The sequence below is a fragment of the Pristis pectinata genome, chromosome 13, assembly GCF_009764475.1.
Source record: "Pristis pectinata isolate sPriPec2 chromosome 13, sPriPec2.1.pri, whole genome shotgun sequence".
Taxonomy (NCBI): domain Eukaryota; kingdom Metazoa; phylum Chordata; class Chondrichthyes; order Rhinopristiformes; family Pristidae; genus Pristis; species Pristis pectinata.
In genome coordinates, this window is record NC_067417.1 from 12,683,069 (window position 1) to 12,702,578 (window position 19,510).

Consider the following 19,510-nt stretch of genomic DNA (forward strand, 5'->3'; position numbering starts at 1 on the left):
AGAGAAAATAAAGGTGGCATTACATCAATGAAAAGGCATGTAACACAGCCAAAGTACAGCTCAAGGATTGGAGAAATGTCAGATTTCACCGAAGGAAGGCAATGAAATTAATAAGGAAAGGGAAAGGGGTTTCTGGGACTCTGAGGTAGCAACTCTGTTAAGCTTCACAACTGTGGCATCCATCTTCACAGAAGACACAGAAAACTCCCATAATTATCAGAGAACAACAGGTCCAGAATGAATAACAAGTTAGATAAAATTAACAAGAATGAAACAACAGTACTGGAGAAAATAATGGGACTGAAATCCCCAGAACTTGATGACCTGGTTCTTCTCCAGTTGGCAGGCTGTGATTGAGTGTCTCTGGTGAAGTTCTCTGTGAGTGAGTGTCCCTTTGATGGAGCTCTCCTGTGCTGAGAATCTCTATGGTGGAGGTCCGCATTGAATAAGTGGCTCTGTGGATGAGCTTTTCAATGAATGAGTGGTTCTGTCATCAAGTTCTCTTGTAAGTGAGTGTCTCTATTTGAGCTGTCCTGTGCAGGAGCTTCTCTGTGTTAGAGCTCTCCGGTGAGTAAGTCTCTCTGGCGGAGCTTTCCTGTGCATGAGAGTCTCTGTGGTGGAGCTTTCCTGTGTGTGAGAGAGCTCTCTGGTGGTATTCTCCTGTGCAAGTCTCTCTGTGGTGGAGCTCTCCTGTGCATGAGTGTCTCTGTGGTGGAGCTCTCCTGTGCAAGGGTGTCTCTGTGGTGGAGCTCTCCTGTGCGTGAGTGTCTCTGTGGTGGAGGTCTCCTGTGCAAGAATGTCTCTGTGGTGGGTCCCTGTGGTGTCTGTGGTGGAGCTCTCCTGTGCAAGGGTGTCTCTGTGGTGGAGCTCTCCTGTGCATGAGGGTCTCTGTGGTGGAGCTCTCCTGTGCAAGGGTGTCTCTGTGGTATTGGTATTGGTTTATTATTGTCACTTGTACCGAGGTACAGTGAAAAACTTGTCTTGCATACTGATCGTACAGGTCAATTCATTACACAGTGCAGTTACATTGAGTTAGTACAGAGTGCATTGATGTAGTACAGGTAAAAACAATAACAGTACAGAGTAAAGTGTCACAGCTACAGAGAAAGTGCAGTGCAATAAGGTGCAAGGTCACAACAAGGTAGATCATGAGATCATAGTCCATCTCATTGTATAAGGGAACCGTTCAATAGTCTTATCACAGTGGGGTAGAAGCTGTCCTTAAGTCTGGCGGTACGTGCCCTCAGGCTCCTGTATCTTCTACCCAATGGAAGAGGAGAGAAGAGAGAATGTCCCGGGTGGGTGGGGTCTTTGATTATGCTGGCTGCTTCGCCAAGACAATGAGAGGTAAAGACAGAGGTGGAGCTCTCCTGTGCAAGAGTGTCTCTGTGGTGGAGCTGTCCTGTGAGTATAACTCAGACCTCTGCAATGTTCGGGCTCCAGACAATAAGCCTAAATGGCAGCTCTGGCAGAACAGGGAATGACAGAAGCACAATCCTAACTTTCTGCCATCTGTCCAGGAAGCAGAAGTAGCACCTCCCCCTCCTCCTCTGTTTCAGCTTTCTCCCTATCTGTGAAGCAATAAAAATTGCATTTCCATAGAATTAATGTCACACTGACAAAATTACAAAATGGATCGATTTGGTTTCTGAACTAGAAAAAAAACCTGGTAAATAGATCTGATTCTTGTTAACGCATTTACTTACTTTGCCCAGCTGATGGTGTAATCTTGCTGCTGCACTGAAGCTCCAGTATAAAATGGAAGTTTGTTGATGTTACTGACCGAAGGGTAGTGAGGTAGGGAAGTAGGTAGGAGGGGGTGGATGGAGTTCCAGCATCACAGTGTGTGCTGAGTAAGGTTCCTGTGGTTTATCCCTGGACTGACAGCTTGTCACCATCACCAGGTGAATTTCCCTGTGGGGTAGGTGTAAAGCAGGAGCACAGAGCTTAATGATGTCAGTTGAACCCACTGAAGGTGCTGGTTTATTTAGATTAATAGCTTACTATATCAAGCCCAAAACAGGCTAGCTGTGAAGTTAACCTGTGCTTGGCTCAGTGTTACCTTTTGGACAGAAGGTTGTGGGCACTGTTGGGAGGTGCCGTCTTTCAGATGAGATGTTGACCAATGAAGGATCTGATCTCAGGGTGGATGTGAAAGTTCTCATCACCTGTTCAAACATTAGTTCTTTCTGGTGTCCTGACCAATATCAATGTCACGTATTCTGTGGAGGGCTATTTGGGCTATGTACAGCTCTTTGGAGGGATATGTGGGAGAGAAGGGTTAGATAGATCTTAGAGCAGGATAAAATGTTGGCTGTAACGTTCTATGTTCTGTGGTTAACAACAGGTGATCTGATCATTAATCTCACTGCTATTTGTGGGACTATCCTCTGTGCAAATTACCTGTATGCTCTCCTACAGTACAGCAGGGATTACACATCACTCACCAGCTGGACTGCACACACCTGCATCAATTTAGTGCGTGATCCAAAGAATGGCACTTCTGACTGTACTGCATACCTTCAGTGCTGCATTTCTGCTGAAGAAGCAAATGGGAACGTCAACCTAGATTATGTGCTCAAGTTTCTGAAGTGGGGCCACCTCTAACTATAAAGGTGGCCACGTTTGCAAGGAATCATCGTGCAGCTGGTTTGGTTGATTATCATTAATCCCTGTCCTCTTGTCCTGCTCCTGCATTGCAGGGAAGCTTCACCTTGTGATCGCAATGAGCTGTCCATCCAGGGGATAGATTGTGGTCACGGCTCACCAATGTCAAGACTAAAGTACGACCTGATGAGCAGAGACCAAAAATCAAATCTGAAGGTCTTGTGAGTTACCTGAGCCAACACTTGCTGATTTGTGGGGCTGCACTGTACAGTGACATGGAAAACCATCAAAGGCCCGACAAGTAGAAGAGAGTCTTGGATGGGGAAAGGTTTGAGAATAGGCCATAGGATCATAAAACTTTATGGCACAGAAGGAGACCGATCAGTCTGTCTTTCTGTGTGACTGAAGGGGGCAATTGAGAGTAATCCTACTTTCCAACTCGCATTCCATAGCCCTGTGGGTCAACAACTCTTTACGTGCTTCTCCAAGTGCTGCTTAAATTGACAATAGCTTCTGCTTTCTCCTCCATTTCAGGCAGTGAATTCCCAATCGAAAAACAAACTGCTGGAGGAACTCAGCTGGCCAGGCAGCATCTGTGGAGGAAATGGACAGTCGATGATTCAGTCAAGGCCCTTTATCTGGACAGATGAAGGGTCTCAACCCAAATGGTCAACTTTCCATTTCCCTCCACAGATGTTGCCTGACCCGTTGAGTTCCTCCAGCATTTTGTTTTATGCTCCAGATTCCAGCATCTGTACTATCTTGTGTAGTATCTCTAGTATCCAGTGTCTCTAATATCCAGTGATTTCCTAATCCCAACCAATCTTTGGGTAAAATAAATTTTCCCCAACTCCCCTGTAATCTTCTGACCCATCACATGAAATTCATGTCCTTAGTTATTGGCCAGCCTGCTAAGGGAGGTAGCTTCTTGCCATTCACCTTGTCTAGGCTTTTCATAATTTTATACACCTTGGTTAAATTTCTCCGTGGTCTCCCCTGCTCAAAGGAAAATGACCCCATCCTAACCTATCTTTCCTCAGAATTAAACATCTGCAGCTCAGACCACGTCCATGTAATCTCCCCCAAGCACCCAAACTCTCTGCTCAGTGCTTTTCCATCCTTCTTGCAAATTAGTGCCCTGAACTATACACAGTGCTCTAGATGTGGCCAGATTTATGTTTTATGCCTCTCTGTATTTTTATTCTACCCCTTTCTAAAGCATCCCTTGAGCTGCCCTGCTACCTGTCGGAATCTGTGTGCCTAGGAAGCTAGCTACCACTGTTCCACTACACTGATCAGATAGCAAGCATTTATTCGGTATTCCCTGATTTTGATTGCCTTTCCTAAATGTGTTATCTCACAGTGTAGATGAAAAACTTGTATTTCTACAGCATCTTTAAGATAAGATTTCTTTATTAGTCACATGTACATTGAAGCACACAGTGAAATACATCTTTTTGCGTAGAATGTTCTGGGGGCAGCCCACAACTGTCACCATGCTTCCGGTGTCAACATAGCATGCCCACAACTTCCTAACCCATACATCTTTGGAATGTGGGCGGAAACCGGAGCACCCGAAGGAAACCCACGCAGTCATGGGAAGAACGAACAAACTCCTTACAGACAGCAGCCGGAATTGAACCCAAGTTGCTGGCGCTGTAATAGTGTTACGCTAACCGCCACATTACCGTGTCTGCCTAACAGCCCAGCCAAAGAAGTATTTTCTGGTTTAACCACTGTAATATTGTAGGAGAGGTGGAAGAATATCTGGGCACAGCAAGCTCCTAAAACCCGGTAGAAGGTCAATTATTGGCTAGGACAACAGGGACAGCTCCCATACAAGTGCATAAGTTGTGCATACATTTCATCATGAGTCCAATATATCATGAGCTTATATAACATGGTATGTAACAGCTGTTTTAGATTTGACTTGCAGCTAGCTGTGTGAGACGAGAGCTTCAGGAAGTCAAGAGATTTACAAAGGTCTCATCCTGTGTCAAAGCACCTTAGAAATGACATGCACACCCCAGGCATAGAACACTTGTCTATTACACTCTTCTCACCAGTAAATAGTCTCTGGTGTAACATATAAAGTTTAAAAGTGGTTTGTACAAAAAGGCTTCGCTTCAATGCTCTTCACTGTAAGTTGCTCTCTGTATGTCTCCCAAAGGCAGTCTCACCAAAAGAAAATGTGCTCTATTAAGGATTTTATTTTTCTTTTTATATGACTCTAGCCTGCCTTTTGTTGAGGCAACACACTTTTTGCCATGGTTACCAGCAGAACAAAGATATTTCTCACAATAATGGTCTATTACACTTTATGTTGATTTATCACAGAGGTGAGAGATAATAGAAGTTACAATAAAATGGATAGATCTCATTCCCATCCTGTTACCTCTGGACTAACATTTCAGTCTATGAAACCTTGAGTTTTACGTAAAATTATTGGGCTGTAACTCACCCTTTTTGCAGGTTTAAGTGTTGTATGTCTATTTGTATGGTTTCCCTCTAACTAAGGACACTGTAGGTGTGAAATTCTGAGAGCAGGATTAAATACAGCAAAATTGGGGGGTGGGGGGGCTAGAGAGGGTTAGCTACCTTATTAGCTGGATATGGGCAGTGATGTGAGGGGGAAAGGAGATGGGGATATTTAGTATTTGGTGGCTGGCAGCCTTTTCAATGTAACACTTACATTCTGGCCCCACTGTGCTGGTCTGGGGTAGCACTGGAGACAGAAAATTGGGGAGCCAATGTTAAATGGAGTGTGTGTTGAGAAAGGGAGCAAGTTGGCGAAGACAGAAAAGGGTTGTGTATTTTATGGAGGAGGCAGCGGGCTTGTTACACATCTCGTTTTCCACTTCCTCCTGGACTGAGCTGCCAAGGTGTTGGGTAAGAAGAGAGATTTGGGGCACCACAGTGCTGCAGCGAACAGAGCTTACTGTCTCACAGCTTCAGTGACCCGGATTCAATCCTGAACTCGCGTGTGATCTGTGTGGAGTTTGCATGTTCTCCCTGTGACTGAATGGATCTCCTCTGGGTGCTCCAGTTTCCCTACCACATCATGCGGTGTCAGTGGGTTAACTGGCTGCTGTAAATTGCCCCCCTTAGTGTGTCGGTGAGTGGTAGAATCTGGGGGGAGTTGATGGGAGTGTGGGGAGAATAAAAGGGGATTAGTGTAAATGGGTGCTTGATGGTTGGTACGGCAGACTCAGTAGGCCAAGGGCCTTCTTCTATGCTGTATGATTCTTTTTAAGAACATAGCTTACTGTCTCACAGCTTCAGTACAGGACAGTATGGGCCCTTCAGCCCACGATATTGTGTTTTGGGGAGACAGGGTTGGATGGAGAGAGGATGAAGGTAGTGTGGGGGAGAGGCCAGAGTCGAGGGGTTAGACACTTTCTAAGCCAGTCAAGCACCTTCCCTCTGTCTGCCACAGCAGCCAGGATCTTCTGGTGACCAGCCATCTTAATTCCACTTCCCATTCCCACACTGACATGTCTGTCCACGGCCTCCTCTACTGCCACGTTGAGGCCTGACACAAGTTGGAGGAACAACACCTCATGTTCCATCTTGGGAGTCTCCAACCTGATGGCATCAACATCGATTCTTCTAACCTCTGGTAACCTCTCCCCTTTGTTTTCCCTCATTCCTGTGGCCCCTTCATGCCTTCTCTTTCCTCTCCCCCACCCTCACGACCTGCCCATCTCCTTCCCTTTATTCCATGGTCTACTTCTTCTCCGGATTCCTTCTTCTTCAGCCCTTTGCCTCTTCCACCTATCACCTCGCAGCTTCTCGCATCATTCCACTTCCCCCTCTCACCTGAACTCACCTATCACCCACCAGCTCGTGCTCTGCCCCCTCCCCCTACCCTTTTATTCTGGCTTCTGCCCACTTCCATTCCAGTCCTGATGAAGGGTCACGGCCCGAAACATCGACTGTTTATTTCCTTCCCTAGATGCTGCCTGACCTGCTGAGTTCCTCCAGCATTTTGTGTGCATTGAGCCAGTGCTGACTGTGCTTACCTGATCTCTCCCTGGATCAGCTACAGTGACGATGGTGATTTGTTTGGGTGTGTCGGCCTACAATGGGAGTCTGTGACTGAGGAACAGCCTCCAAGCAGGCAGGTGCAGCTTTGTCTTGCTCAGACTCCATTATTATTCATCCTACTGTCAATTAACATGAATGGCATCATCAGCTCTCCTCTACACAGGTCAGGAATACAGTAGCTTATTGATTATATGACTGGACTAGTTAATAATCAGGATAGGTCACGTGCCTGTACTAACGATTGAGTTCCGATTTCCCCACGGAGCTGGGAAATTCAGCTAATTAATTCTATATAAGGTAATGATGTACCATACAGCACAAAACAGGCCCTTCGGCACACCGTAAATATGTGATTATTATAAAACCCCATCTGTTTCATTACTGTCCTTCAGGGTAGTTCCAACTGTCCTTCAGTCATCCAACCTTACCTTGTCTGATCTGTGTATCTTCAGACCCACAGCAATGTGATTGGATCTTGGCTGCCCTCTGGATGATCAATAAATGCCAGAGATACAGCCAACATGTGTTAAAACAAAATGGTTACAATACAGCTATTGTTAACGGGTGCCCACTCTGAAACCACTTCTGTTCAAAATGCTGAAGGGAGATGTCCTCAGATTGAGCTTAAGGGTCAGTGTGAATACCCTCCTTTGTCCGTGTGATGGTATAATGGGCTAGTATCCAGAAGCTTGGGCCACTCATTTGGAGATGTGAGTTTGAAACATAACATTGCAGCTGGGGGATTTAGACTGAATAAATCTGGAATTTATAAAAAAGCTGGCATCAGAAATGTTGATCATGAATTACAATCAGTTTGAGTAAAGCTAACAGCAGCAGAAAATGCTGGTGTGAGTTGTTTCTAGGTATCCAAATAACAGTAGTAATGTGCAGTATGGTATAACAAGGGTGAGACAATAATCGTCTGCATATAGACTGAGCAAATCAAGTCAGGAAGAACAACCTATAAGATAATTCCTGGGATGTACCGCAGATAGATTTCCAGATCAGTGTATTGAGGAACCAACTGGGGAACAAGCTACTTCAGATCTAATATGATGCAATGAGAAGAGGTTAATTAATGATCTTGTTATAAAGTAGCCCTCAGGAAAGAGTAACAATAATTTACATTAAGTCTGAAAGTGACGTTGTTCAATCTGGCACCAAGGTTTTTGGTCTTAACAGAGGAAATGATGAAGTTATGAGGGGCAGGTTGGTTGGGAAGCTAAGTTACAGTGTATGGCAATAGACAGGCACAAAGACACATCAGGAAAAATATCTATAGGCTACAGGTGAAATTAAAGATAGTATTAAATGAAAGGAAATGGCTTATAAAATTGTCAAATAAACAGTAAGCTTAAGGATTGGGGGTGTTTGGCATTCAGCAAAGGATGAACAAGAAATTGAGAAAGAAAGGGAACGTAAAATAAACCGGCAAGAAATATAATTGGCTCTAAATCGATCTGATTATCTCTGAGATTCAGTATTCACCTATTATTTAAGGAAGGCTTTGATGCAGCATGTCTTGAGTGATCCTTTGTTAAAACTTGAGTTTTCCCTTGGTCTGTGTGTTGAAAGCTGGGTACACTGTTCCCCAAACTCCCTCTGTAATTAGGTTTGGTGTGGTAAATTAGGGAAGTGTAACAACATCTGTAGGAGAGCTCAGTAGTGTCTGCTGTGTTTCAACTACCCAATCCCTGCTGGGTTCATTACTTAATACAAAATAGTTTCTCTGATGGCATCATCAGTGCTCACACTTTAACAAAACATCTACATTGAGTTCAACAGAGAAGAGTTGAAGAGATTTTGAAAGATTATCCAATCTGTTATAGGTTCATACTTGGAGGTCTGTGCCTCCAATTCAATTTATTTTCTATCCTATTATAACTGTTCCGTTTCCATTGGTTGGTACCTTCCAAAATTGTGTGTTTTCCCATCTCCTTCCACTGAGGAGGTGGGAAAGATAATCAGAATATGAAACTAAGAAGTTATTGACCTCTCAGTTCAACCATACTTTTGGGTTAGTTACTGGAATTCATTATCAGGGCCAAAGGAAGAGAACACATGAATATGTGTGTACTGATCACAGAGAGCCAACATGGACTTGTGAAACAATGCTCATGTATTCAAGGAGATAATTAACATACTGGACAGGGGAAAGTCTATGGATGTGGGTGATAAAATAAGATAAGATATCTTTATTGGTCACATGTACATTGAAACACACAGTGAAATGCATATTTTGCGTAGAGTGTTCTGGGGGCAGCCCACAAGTGTCGCCACGTTTCCAGCGCCAACATAGCCTGCCCACAACTTCCTAACCCGTATGTCTTTGGAATGTGGGAGAAAACTGCAACACCCGGAGGAAACCCACGGAGACACAGGGAGAACATACAAACTCCTTACAGTGGTGGGATTTAAACCCGGGTCACTGGTGCTGTAATAGCATTGCGCTAACCACTACACTACCGTGATATGGATTCCCAATACGCTTTTGATAAAGTACTACAAGAGAATTTGCATGAGAAAACAGTTCCCAAAGTTGGAGGTAATTTGTGATATGGGTTGGGAATTGGTTGTGAAGTAGAGGCCAGAAAGGAGGGTCAAAGCAAGTATTTCCTCTTGGCAAGATTGGAGAGTTGACATTTCCTAGGGATTCCAAGCCATTGACATATTGACACCTGACATGTCAATGACTTGGATAAAGGAGTAGAGAGTTCCAAATCCAAATTTTCAACCGAATTAATGTAGGCATGCAATTCATTTCCTTGATGGATGTGAAAAGTTACAAAGAATCAGGGAGAGATAAAACAAGTGGAGAAGGCTATCGCAAATGGATTGCAGTGGTTTAAGGTGGTGTCAAACTACCACTTTCTCAAGGGCAGTAAGGTAAGGGTAACAACTTCTGGCTTTACCAGAATCCTTGAACTCCGTTGAATGGTAGAATAGTGTCGAGGGGCTGAATAACCTATTCCTAACCCTGTATTGGTTTTGAAATGTAGGGAAGTGTGAAATCATCCTCTCTGGATCAAGGAGACTTTCTGTCAGGAACCTTGACGGAGCCAATGGATTTTGGTATCTCAGTACACAAATAATTTAAAACAGGTGCATAGGTGCCAAAGGTCGAAAAGGCTCATGGAGTGTTGGCCTTTGCCCTAAGGGTGTGCAGTGTGAAGGGGAGGAAGTGATGCTTCAGTTGTACAGAGTACAGGCAGAGTCTGCCTGGACTGATGCGTTGAATTTTAGTGTTGTACTTCAACACATCACAAATTCACTTAATTAATACCAGAATGAAGCCTTGAGTTCCAGACAAAAGGACACAATCTTAAGATGTGAGTGGGGCCCTTAGAAGCAAAATCAAGAAGCATTTTTTTTCACTAGAAGGATGGTGTGTCTGAGTTGCAAAAGTTTGTGGTCACTGTGTGGGTGCAGGGTGGGAGGCATCAGTTGAAAAGTTCAGCTGATTTTTGTTAGTTACAGGCATCAATATGTATGAAGCAATGGTGGCCAAATGGAGTTGAGGTGCAGATCCAGAACGTACGGCAGACGGTCAAGGTTGAAGGGCTGCTTCGGTTCCTGTGTTGCTGTTGGATTGTGAGGGAATGTCATAGTTGAAACTGACCCAGTCTTGAATTTCTTGTTTTGGATGGGGCTTATGGGGAGAGCTGATTGAGTGGTAATTTGTTTGGCTGGAAGTGTGATGCCTCTCAGGGTTGAGTAGTTGACGAAGGCTCACTGCTGGAGCTCTTTCATAGAGGATGAGCTCGTTGATGTGGTACTGGAGGGTGGCTGGAGTCTCTGGACTGAGGGGAACAGGGAGGAAATCATAAAACTGAAATTTATTGTAAAAGAAAACACAATCCTAGCATTAATTACCCAAGAACAAAAAAAGGCTCTGATGGTCTTGCTATTTGTGGTCACTGATTGATTTTGAATAAATCATCAGAATTAAATGTTTTTGAAAGGTTGCTTTAATGTCAGCTCTCATTCTTCAGGCTGCAGCATGCTGTTCATTCTAATTTCACTGTTGGATGTTGAAAGAGAAGCCTTCATTTCTATAGCATCTTTAATCATTTCTGTACATCTCAAAGAAGTCTGTCTGAAGCACAGACACTCTTTTAATGTAGGAAACAGCCCCCAATTTGCACACAGCAAGCTCCCACAAACAACGATGTTAATGACTGGGTAATCTGTTCCAGTGATGTTGATCATGGGTTAAGTATTGGTCAAAGAAGCAATACATGTCACCAGCAGTGACCTGGAGCATAAACTTTTGGGCATCCACCTAAACCAAACAACAGTTATAATAACTCTCCCATCATGGGTTAACACTAGGTGAAGGCTCACATTGTGTGGAAATGCAAGATTGGAAACTTTGACTTTGAACTGAGGTCAGATGTACATTTATAGGGAAATTATACACCTCAAAAATTCCCGAGCACGAGGTTACTCCACCCCCCCACCCCCCCACCCCCCCACTTGTTTTCAAATAAAAGAAAATAATCTGCAAACTAGAAATTCGGACCATTAGTGCCTATTATTCATGTGCAAATTTTGCATTAACTGAGTTTTAACCAGGTTGGGCCATGAAGTTCTGGCTTTGGGGAAGTTGGCCCATTTGCACAATTCACCTAAGAGCAATGGACGTGTTCCCAGCATCACCCCAAGTGACATTGCTTCCTCACCGACTTAAATTGGAGCTTTTGGGTACTCAGAGAAGCTAGGAACAGTGTGCAGGGATCAGCAATGAGGCACTGATTAGAGGGTTAGCATTGTGACATTGATGTCATCACTTCTTGCGCACATCATCTCTCTCTCTCTCTCTCTGCCCCCCCCCCCCCCCCGACCGATACGGCTTGGTTTGCTGAGTATTTCCAGCATGTACTGTGTTTATACCTTAATGTGGCATTTGTGACCCTTGCATACAGTTCCTCAGTGGTGCAGTGGTTAGTGCTGTTGCTGCACAGCTCCAGGTTCGATCCTGGCCTCTGGTGCTGTCTGTGTGGACACACAGGTTGCTAGGTTAATTACCTACTGTAGAATTGCCCGTAGTGCAGGCAGGTTAGGGTGTAGGGTTAGCATATCGGGGAGAGTGGACAGTTGATGGGGATGTGAAAGGACAATGGGACTGGTGTAAATGGGTGCTTGACAGTCGGTGCTGATGCAGTGGGCTGATGGGCTTGGCTCCATTCTGTGTGATTCTCTGGCTGCAGTTGCCCAGCTCCTGCTTTTAGCACATGATTCTGTGTGCAGAGCTTTATAAAGCTGCTCTTAACACATTTTGTAACATTTTAAACCAATTTCACAAATTTTTATGAGCAATTTGGTTGGATATTGGTGCTGTGTGCAGTTTATTTACCATTCCAAAAAGGAGCCCAGTTTCTAGCCACACATTTCTCTGTCTGACTTGACATGTGCCCCAGTACATAAGCTGGGTAGGTCTTTGAAGGTTATAAAGCAAACCGGCCAAGTTTGTGAGGAACTGGCACAAATTCACGACAAGCCGATTTCAACAGTGATGCTGAGAAAGGAAGAACTTGCATCAATATAGCCTCCTAATGTCTTCACAGCCAGAGATGTAGGTATTGGTATTGGTTTATTATTGTCACTTGTACCAAGGTACAGTGAAAAACTTGTCTTGCGTACCGATTGTATAGGTCAATTCATTACACAGTGCAGTTACATTGAGTTAGTACAGAGCGCATTGGTGTAGTACAGGTAAAAACAATAACAGTACAGTGTAAAGTGTCACAGCCACAGAGAAAGTGCAGTGCAATAAGGTGCAAGGTCACAACAAGGTAGATCGTGAGGTCAGGATAAGGAATTGAGTAGTCTGGTCAGATTCAGGCCAAGAAAGAGCTAGTGAGGGGTGAAGAGTTTACTCCTATTGCAAAGCATCTTTCCAACAACAACATTTTGCATTTCTATAACATCTTTAACACAGTAAAACACCCCAGGGCACTTCACACTTGCTTGTAATCAAAATTTGAAGCCAAGCGACATTAAGCAGACAAATGGCAAAAGCTTGGTACTGAGATCCTGAGTGGTCTTGACAGGGTGGATGCAAAGATATCTTCTCTTGTGGGACAATCTGGAACTAGGGGTCATTGTTTAAAAAATGAGGGGTCACCCATTTAAGTCAGAGATGGGGCATTTCTTTCTCTTAGATGGTTGTGAGTCTTTGAACTTATGTTAATTTAAGTTTTTATTAATGTATGTTTGTCATAGAACATAGAACAGTACAGCACAGAACAGGCCCTTCGGCCCACAATGTTATGCTGACATTACTAATCCCTCCTACCTACAGAATGCCCATATCCCTCCATTTTCCTCTCATTCATGTGCCCATCCAAGCCCCTCTTAAAAGCCCCCAATGAGTTTGCCTCCACCACCCTATCAGGCAATGCATTCCAGGCATCCACCACTCTCTGAGTAAAAAACGTACCCCTCACGTCTGTTCTGAACCTACCCCCTCTCACCTTAAATGCATGCCCTCTGGTATTGGATCACTCAATAATGGGAAAAAGATATTGCTTGTCCACCCTGTCTCTGCCCCTCATAATTTTATACACTTCCAATAGATCAACCCTCAGCCTCCGCTGCTCCAGAGAGCTCTGCCAGCTCTTCTGCCGCTTGTCGTGTTGGTACTGTACTGTGCTGCTGCTGCAAACAGCTAATTTTCATGGCATTTATACTGAGTGTATAATGACGGTAAACTTGAACTTGAAAGGGTAGCAGAAGCAGAATTTGGAATACGGTTAATGCAGAAGCAGATAAATTCTTGATCAGCGAGGGGTGAAAGGTTACTGCAGGAGTGCTCAGTTGAAGTTACAGTCAGGTCAGCTACGATCTCAGTCAGTGGCACAGCAGCCTCAAGATACGGAGTGGTCTACTTTTACCACTGAGTCAAATGTTTGTAAAAAGGAAGTTATAATGAGGAGAGGGAATATAAAGGTGGAGAGGATTAGAGAAAGAATCTAAGTTGTAGTCTGTCCCAATGGCTCACTGCACTTCCTTACTTGTGATGTGGAATGTATGTGAGAATGCGCCTTTGTGTTTATGTCTGACTTTATGTCTATGTGTGTGCATGGGAGCTCATGACTGAGTTGGTGTATCTATATGTTTAGGTGTCTTTTTGGAGTGTGTATGAGTGTTGTGTATGTGAGAGCGCATTGTACGGATGTGTGAATATAGGGTATGTAATTGTGTCTGTGCATAAATGTGTATGTTTGTTTGTGAAAGTGTGTGTGTATATGCATGTGTGTGCTCCCTTGTGCGAGTTGTAGGGGAAAGTGAAGCTACTTAACAAAAGAACCACAGCTTCCAAGTTTTGTGTCTTGGCAGCTGAAATGACGGAAGGAAATAGCTAATGTTTTGTGTGGTGTGGTCTTCACCTGCCTCTGTGAAGGAGGTCAGTTTGTCTCACTGACTGACACGCTGTCACAATTTCAAGGCACAATGTCTGAAACGAATGGGTGGTTTCATTTCTGCCTAAAAAAATAATTTGTGCATTTGTTAAAAGGAGAAACAAAAAAAGCAGGGCTGAAGGGAGACAGGATGAATTAGTCAGGACAAGTTATCGATGGGCCTGGGGTACAAGTGGCTTCTCACAAAGCCCAGCAGAAAGTAGAGTTTTATAATCCTATTAGGCATCAGGAGTCCAACTCTGCATATGCCCGGAGCAGCTGGTGTGTTTGTGGTGGAGCAGTGAATTTCACAGTGCAGGTAGTCCCCTTCTGATTGCAAACCTCACATTGGTGTCACCAGCCAAACAAAAACTGGCGACCCTTTCTGCTGCAGTTGGTAGCCCGGAGAACCCGAAGGCCAGGGTTGGGGTTGCAGTAAGCGAGTCCTTTGTGCTGTGAATCTCTCCCGTGAGAGCCACTGGTCTTCCCCCCACTGAGATGGTAGCTTCCACCTCAGGCAGAACTCTGCATGTGAATACACATTCATTATCTAATCTCCTCTTTATGTTTAATTTACAAGCTTTTGCTACTGGAGCCATATGTTTCTTTTGTTTTCACTAGTTCTTTGTTGTGTCAGCTCTGCCTCGCTGTCCCTGATTTTCCTCTGTAAGTCCAGTGTGTAACCAGCAAAAGCCCCGAGGTTGGTCCCTGTGCTCTGCTTTTAGACAAATTAGAGTATTTTTGTTATCTATATATGTATACGTACAATACATATCGATAACGAGAGAGAGAGGGAGAGATTTACTACCCGACTGAGGGATTCATTTGGATGCAGCTGGTTGTGGGAGCTTGATTGCAGGTGAGACAAAGCTTGCTGCTTCTTATTTGCAAAGTTACCAGTGAACCTACTTATGTGTTTGATTGCTGATTCCCTTTGTTGAAGGTTAAAGATGGGGATTTAAGGTACTGTGGAAAAGTTTTGACTCAGCTACCTGTTGAAGTGGCTCTGTCCTCAAGCTGGTTAAATATTAAGATGCAGCTAGAAGTGAGTCCATTGCTGCATGCCACTAACAGAACAGTAGGCACCCAGGGTGTATTTTAACCCTTGTAGCTTATTCATTCCACGTTCAGCTGCCTTATCATTTGAAGATTTTACATCCTACCCTGTGTCCCTTTGCTGCCTCGGTGTGGATAATACAATTTACTTTATCAGTGAATCCAGCTGGCAGACACTTAAAGGCTAACTCCGTATGCTGACGAGTTTAACGTTTGCCCGTTTGGTGAGATGTTGCATAGAAGCAACTGCGAAGTGTGTTGTCGGCGAACTGTGTTCGTTACATGCGGGAGCAGATTGCTTGAAAGGGTGATGTGGCCGGGATGACAGTGGAGACCGCAGCAAAGTCTGAAGCGGGGATTTCTGCAGAGTTACAGGTTGCAGAGATCAAGGAGGCGCCTGCCGGTTTTGAAATCAGCGTTTTCTATGAACTGCCTGGGCTTGACGGCCCAGACAAAGTTGCAGCCTTTGGAGGAGGGGCTTGGTACTGCCAACATTTCTGCATGCTCGCCGGGAGAGGCTCTTTGCATCCGAGCCCCTCTCCCTGTTCACTTGCTCTGAGCTGATTACTGTTTGGCACAGTTCGTTGCAAGGCGCGTGTTTGCTACTCGGTCTTATTCTCCTCCGTTTCCTTGGCTCCTCTCTGCATTTCTATCGCGCCTCACACAATGTCCCGAAAAGCCTGACAGATGATGCAGCTTTCTTTTTGGGAATGTAGTCCACTTTTGTAATGACTGAAATGTGACTCGAGGCCCTTAGTTATAGGGAGAGGTTGGGCAGGCTAGGACTTTATTCACTGGAGCGTAGGAGACTGAGGGGTGACCTTATAGAGGTATTTAAAATCATGATGGGGTGAACGCACACCGTCTTTTTCCCAGGGAAATGGGAAACTCGGGGGAGACACAGGAGACTGCAGATGCTGGAATCTGGAGAAACACACGATCTGCTGAAAGAAATTGAACCACTGAGTTCGTCCTGCAGATTGTTTGTTGCCCCAAAGGTGAGAAGGGAAGATTTAGAAGGGACCTGAGGGGCAACTTCTTCATGCAGGGAGTGTTGCACATGTGGAATGTTCTGCCAGAGGGAGTGGTTGAGGCAGGTACAAGAACAACACTTAAAAGACACTTGGACAGGTACATGGATAGGAAAGGTTCAGAGGGATATGGAGCAAATGTAGGCAAATGGGACTTGTTTAGATGGGCAACTTGGTCAGCAAGGACGAGTTGGGCCGAATGGCCTGTTTCCGTGCTGTATTACCCTATGGCAACCCCTCTGTGCAGTTCAGGTGTTGAGGAAACAGCACTGAGATAAGTACCAGATTATCTGATTTTAGGGAAATAAAAAGAAAATGTTGAAAATTTTCAGAAGGTCAGGCAGCATAAGTGGAGAGAGAAGCAAACTTAACCTTTCTTCAGAACTAGGAAAAGTTAGAAATCAAGATAAGAAAATGGGTGTTGGTGGAGATGGAAGGAAGAGCCAGGGATTTGTAGAGGGAACAGACCCTCAGGATGCTGAACAAGAATGGGAGGGAAAGAAGTATTTGGTGATGGCATCATATTGAAGGCGGCAGAAATCGCGGTGAGCGATCCATTGCATGTGGGAGCTGATGGGGTGGAAGGTGAGGGCAAAGGGGCCTTATTGTGTCCTTGGTGGGAAGAGAGGCTACAACGGAAAAGAGAAAGGGAATGGACTGATGGGATTGTGCTGCTGGCATCTGGCATGGACTCGATGGGCTGAATGGCCTCCTTCTGTGCCCTAGTAAGTAAAAATGTACATGTCAGAAATGGAACAGACGCAGTTGAGAACCCTATCAACTACGGTAGAGTGAAAAACATGGATAAAGAAAGGAAGCCATCTCGGAAGCTCTGATGTGAAGTGTGTCGTCCTCAGATTCGAGGGAGCTGTAGACATTGAGAAAATGGGATGGAGTCCTTAAAGGAAACTGGAGGTTTAGGTGAGGTAGTGTCATAGAGTCATACAGCATGGAAAAACAGGCCCTTCTGCCCACTGCATCCACATAACTGCGTTATTCTGTGGGCTTGTAATGGATATTGGTCGCAGACCAATCCCCTGAAATGTAAATAGAGAAGTTGAGAAAGGGAAGGGATGAGTCAGAGACGGACCTTGTGAAAGTGAGAGTGTGGTGGAAAGTTAATGAAACTTTGGAGATCTGAATGAGTGCAGGAGGTAGCTGCAGTTGTACCAGAAATAGCAAGGAGGGAGGAAGCATGATTTGATCTGAAACAAGATCTGCTCCACACATCCTGCAAAGAGACCGACATAGCTTGGACCCAAGCTGGTTTCCATAGCTACATCGTTAATTTGGAGGAACTGAGTGGAGCTAACGGAACAGCTGTTCAATGTGTGAATGAGTTCAGCCAGGCGAAGGAAGGTGATGGTGGTCTGGGTGGGTCTCTGCTTAAGGAAAATAACGATGAGCCCTCAGGTTCTCCTGATGTGGGATAGAGGTGCAGAGCAACTGGACATCCATGGTGAAAATGAGTGAGATGGGATCAGGAAACTAGAAACTGTGAAAGTGATGGATGGCATTAGAGATGTTGTGAATGTAAGTGGGAAGAGCTTGTACAACAAGAGGAAGATCAGAGCTAAGGTGGGAAGAAACAAGTTCTGCTAGACTGAAACGATGGATCTATCATTGCTTTTATTGACATGAGTTGAGGTCAATTGGGTGAATCCCCTCGTTTTTCTCTGATGTCTTTTTTATTCCCACCTAGGAGGGAAGGCGAGGCCCAGTTTAATGCTTATCCAGAAAGAGGCTGCTCTAACGATGGGACATTGGCATGTTATAGAAAGAGCAGGACTATCAACTCCCTGAGCCACTCAGCAGATCAGAGCAGATCTGTACCTCATCAACCCTTTTTACCCACATGTCAGCCTACAACTTGTCCTCAAGTCTCCGGAGTGGGACTCAAACCCAAGGTCATACTGACACCTGAACGTGCTTAGAACAACATAGAACAGTGCAGCACAGGAACAGGCCCTTCAGCCCATGATGTCTGCATTGAACACGATGCCAAATGAATCTCTTCTGCCTGAAAATGATCTATATCCCTCCTTTCCCTGCATATTCACGTGTCTGTCTAAATGCCTCTTAAATGTCACTATTGTATCTGCTTCTACCACCACCCCTGGCACTCACCACTCTCTGTGTAAAAGAAACTTCCCCTGCACATCTCCTTTAAACTTTTCCCCCTCTCACCTTGAATGCATGTCCTCTAGTAATTGACCTTTCTCCCCTGGGGAAAAAGATTCTGACTGTCTTTCCTGTCTATGTCTCTCATAATCTTATAAACTTCTATCAGGTCTCCCCTCAGCCTCCGACACTCCAGAGAAAATAACCCAAGTTTGTCCAACCTCTCCTTGTAGATCATACCCTCTAATCCAGGCAGCATCCTGGTAAACCTTTTCTGCACCCTTTCCAAAGCATCCACATCCTTCCTATAATGGGGCAACCAGAAATGCAACAATACTTCAAATGCAGCCTAACCAAAGTTGTATATGCTACAACGTGACCTCCTTACTCTTATACTCGATATCGTGATCAACTCTGGTTGGTGGGGATGTAGGGGCTACTTTTTGCAGACCCTGTTCAAGTTTCCATGTGAACCTAGGGGGAGCGGATTGGCTGAAGCAGAAAGTGCATCTAGTTCTCATCTCGTGCTCAGCAACAGGAAGCTTGGATAATTATCATTGTGCCTTGTAAGGGGTACTGAGTTCAATTGTCCCAGCCCATTGAGTTGGTCCCCAATTGTCCAAGTTTGTGTAGCTCAGTCACATAGGTGGAGGCAGTTGCTGTCCATTCTATTAGGAGAGCTTGTGAGAACAGTGATTCAACCCATCGAGCTGCTGCCCCACAGCACCTGCAACTTGCATTCAATCCTGACCTCTGGAGTTCTCTGTGCATAGCTTGCACGTTCTCCCCGTGAACACGTGGGTTCCCTCCCACATCTCCAATATGTACTGATTGCTAGGTCACATGGCCACTCTAAGGTGCCCCTAGTGTAGGTGAGTAGTGGAATGTGGGAGGTGTTGATGGGTATACAGGGAGAATAGGTTACAGGGAGGATTGGTGGGGTGATAGGATTGCTCTGTGAGCCAGCATAGACTTTCTCTGTTGTGTGGATATAGGGACATGTTGCATTTCAAAATGCTCTTAGCTGAACATCAGATATATTCCCAACTTTTCATACATTCACACTGATCTATGCCCATAAGGTTATATCATGAGGTCAGGAGAGTTCAAACTGAAGGGTTTTAAGCCCTTTTTTAAAACAAAACATTCCCAGGATGTGAGTGTCATCGGCAAGGCTGGCTTTTATTGGTTATCCCAAACTGCCCTTGGGAAGGTGGCAGTGAGCCACCTCCTTAAGAATAGAGT

At 44.8% G+C, this 19,510-nt stretch overlaps 1 protein-coding gene across 3 annotated transcripts in view; it reads left to right on the top strand.

The window, feature by feature from the left end:
* gse1b (Gse1 coiled-coil protein b) overlaps positions 1-19,510 on the top strand; it is a 569,714-nt gene that overhangs the window by 138,042 nt on the left and 412,162 nt on the right. Inside the window, exon 1 of one of the 3 annotated variants that reach the window (XM_052028487.1) lies at positions 14,742-14,916. The exons of the other annotated variants lie outside the window; for them this stretch is intronic. The gene's annotated coding sequence lies outside the window, so the exon portion shown is untranslated. Of the gene's footprint in view, positions 1-14,741; positions 14,917-19,510 lie in introns of those variants that run through there. 3 annotated transcript variants of the gene reach the window in all.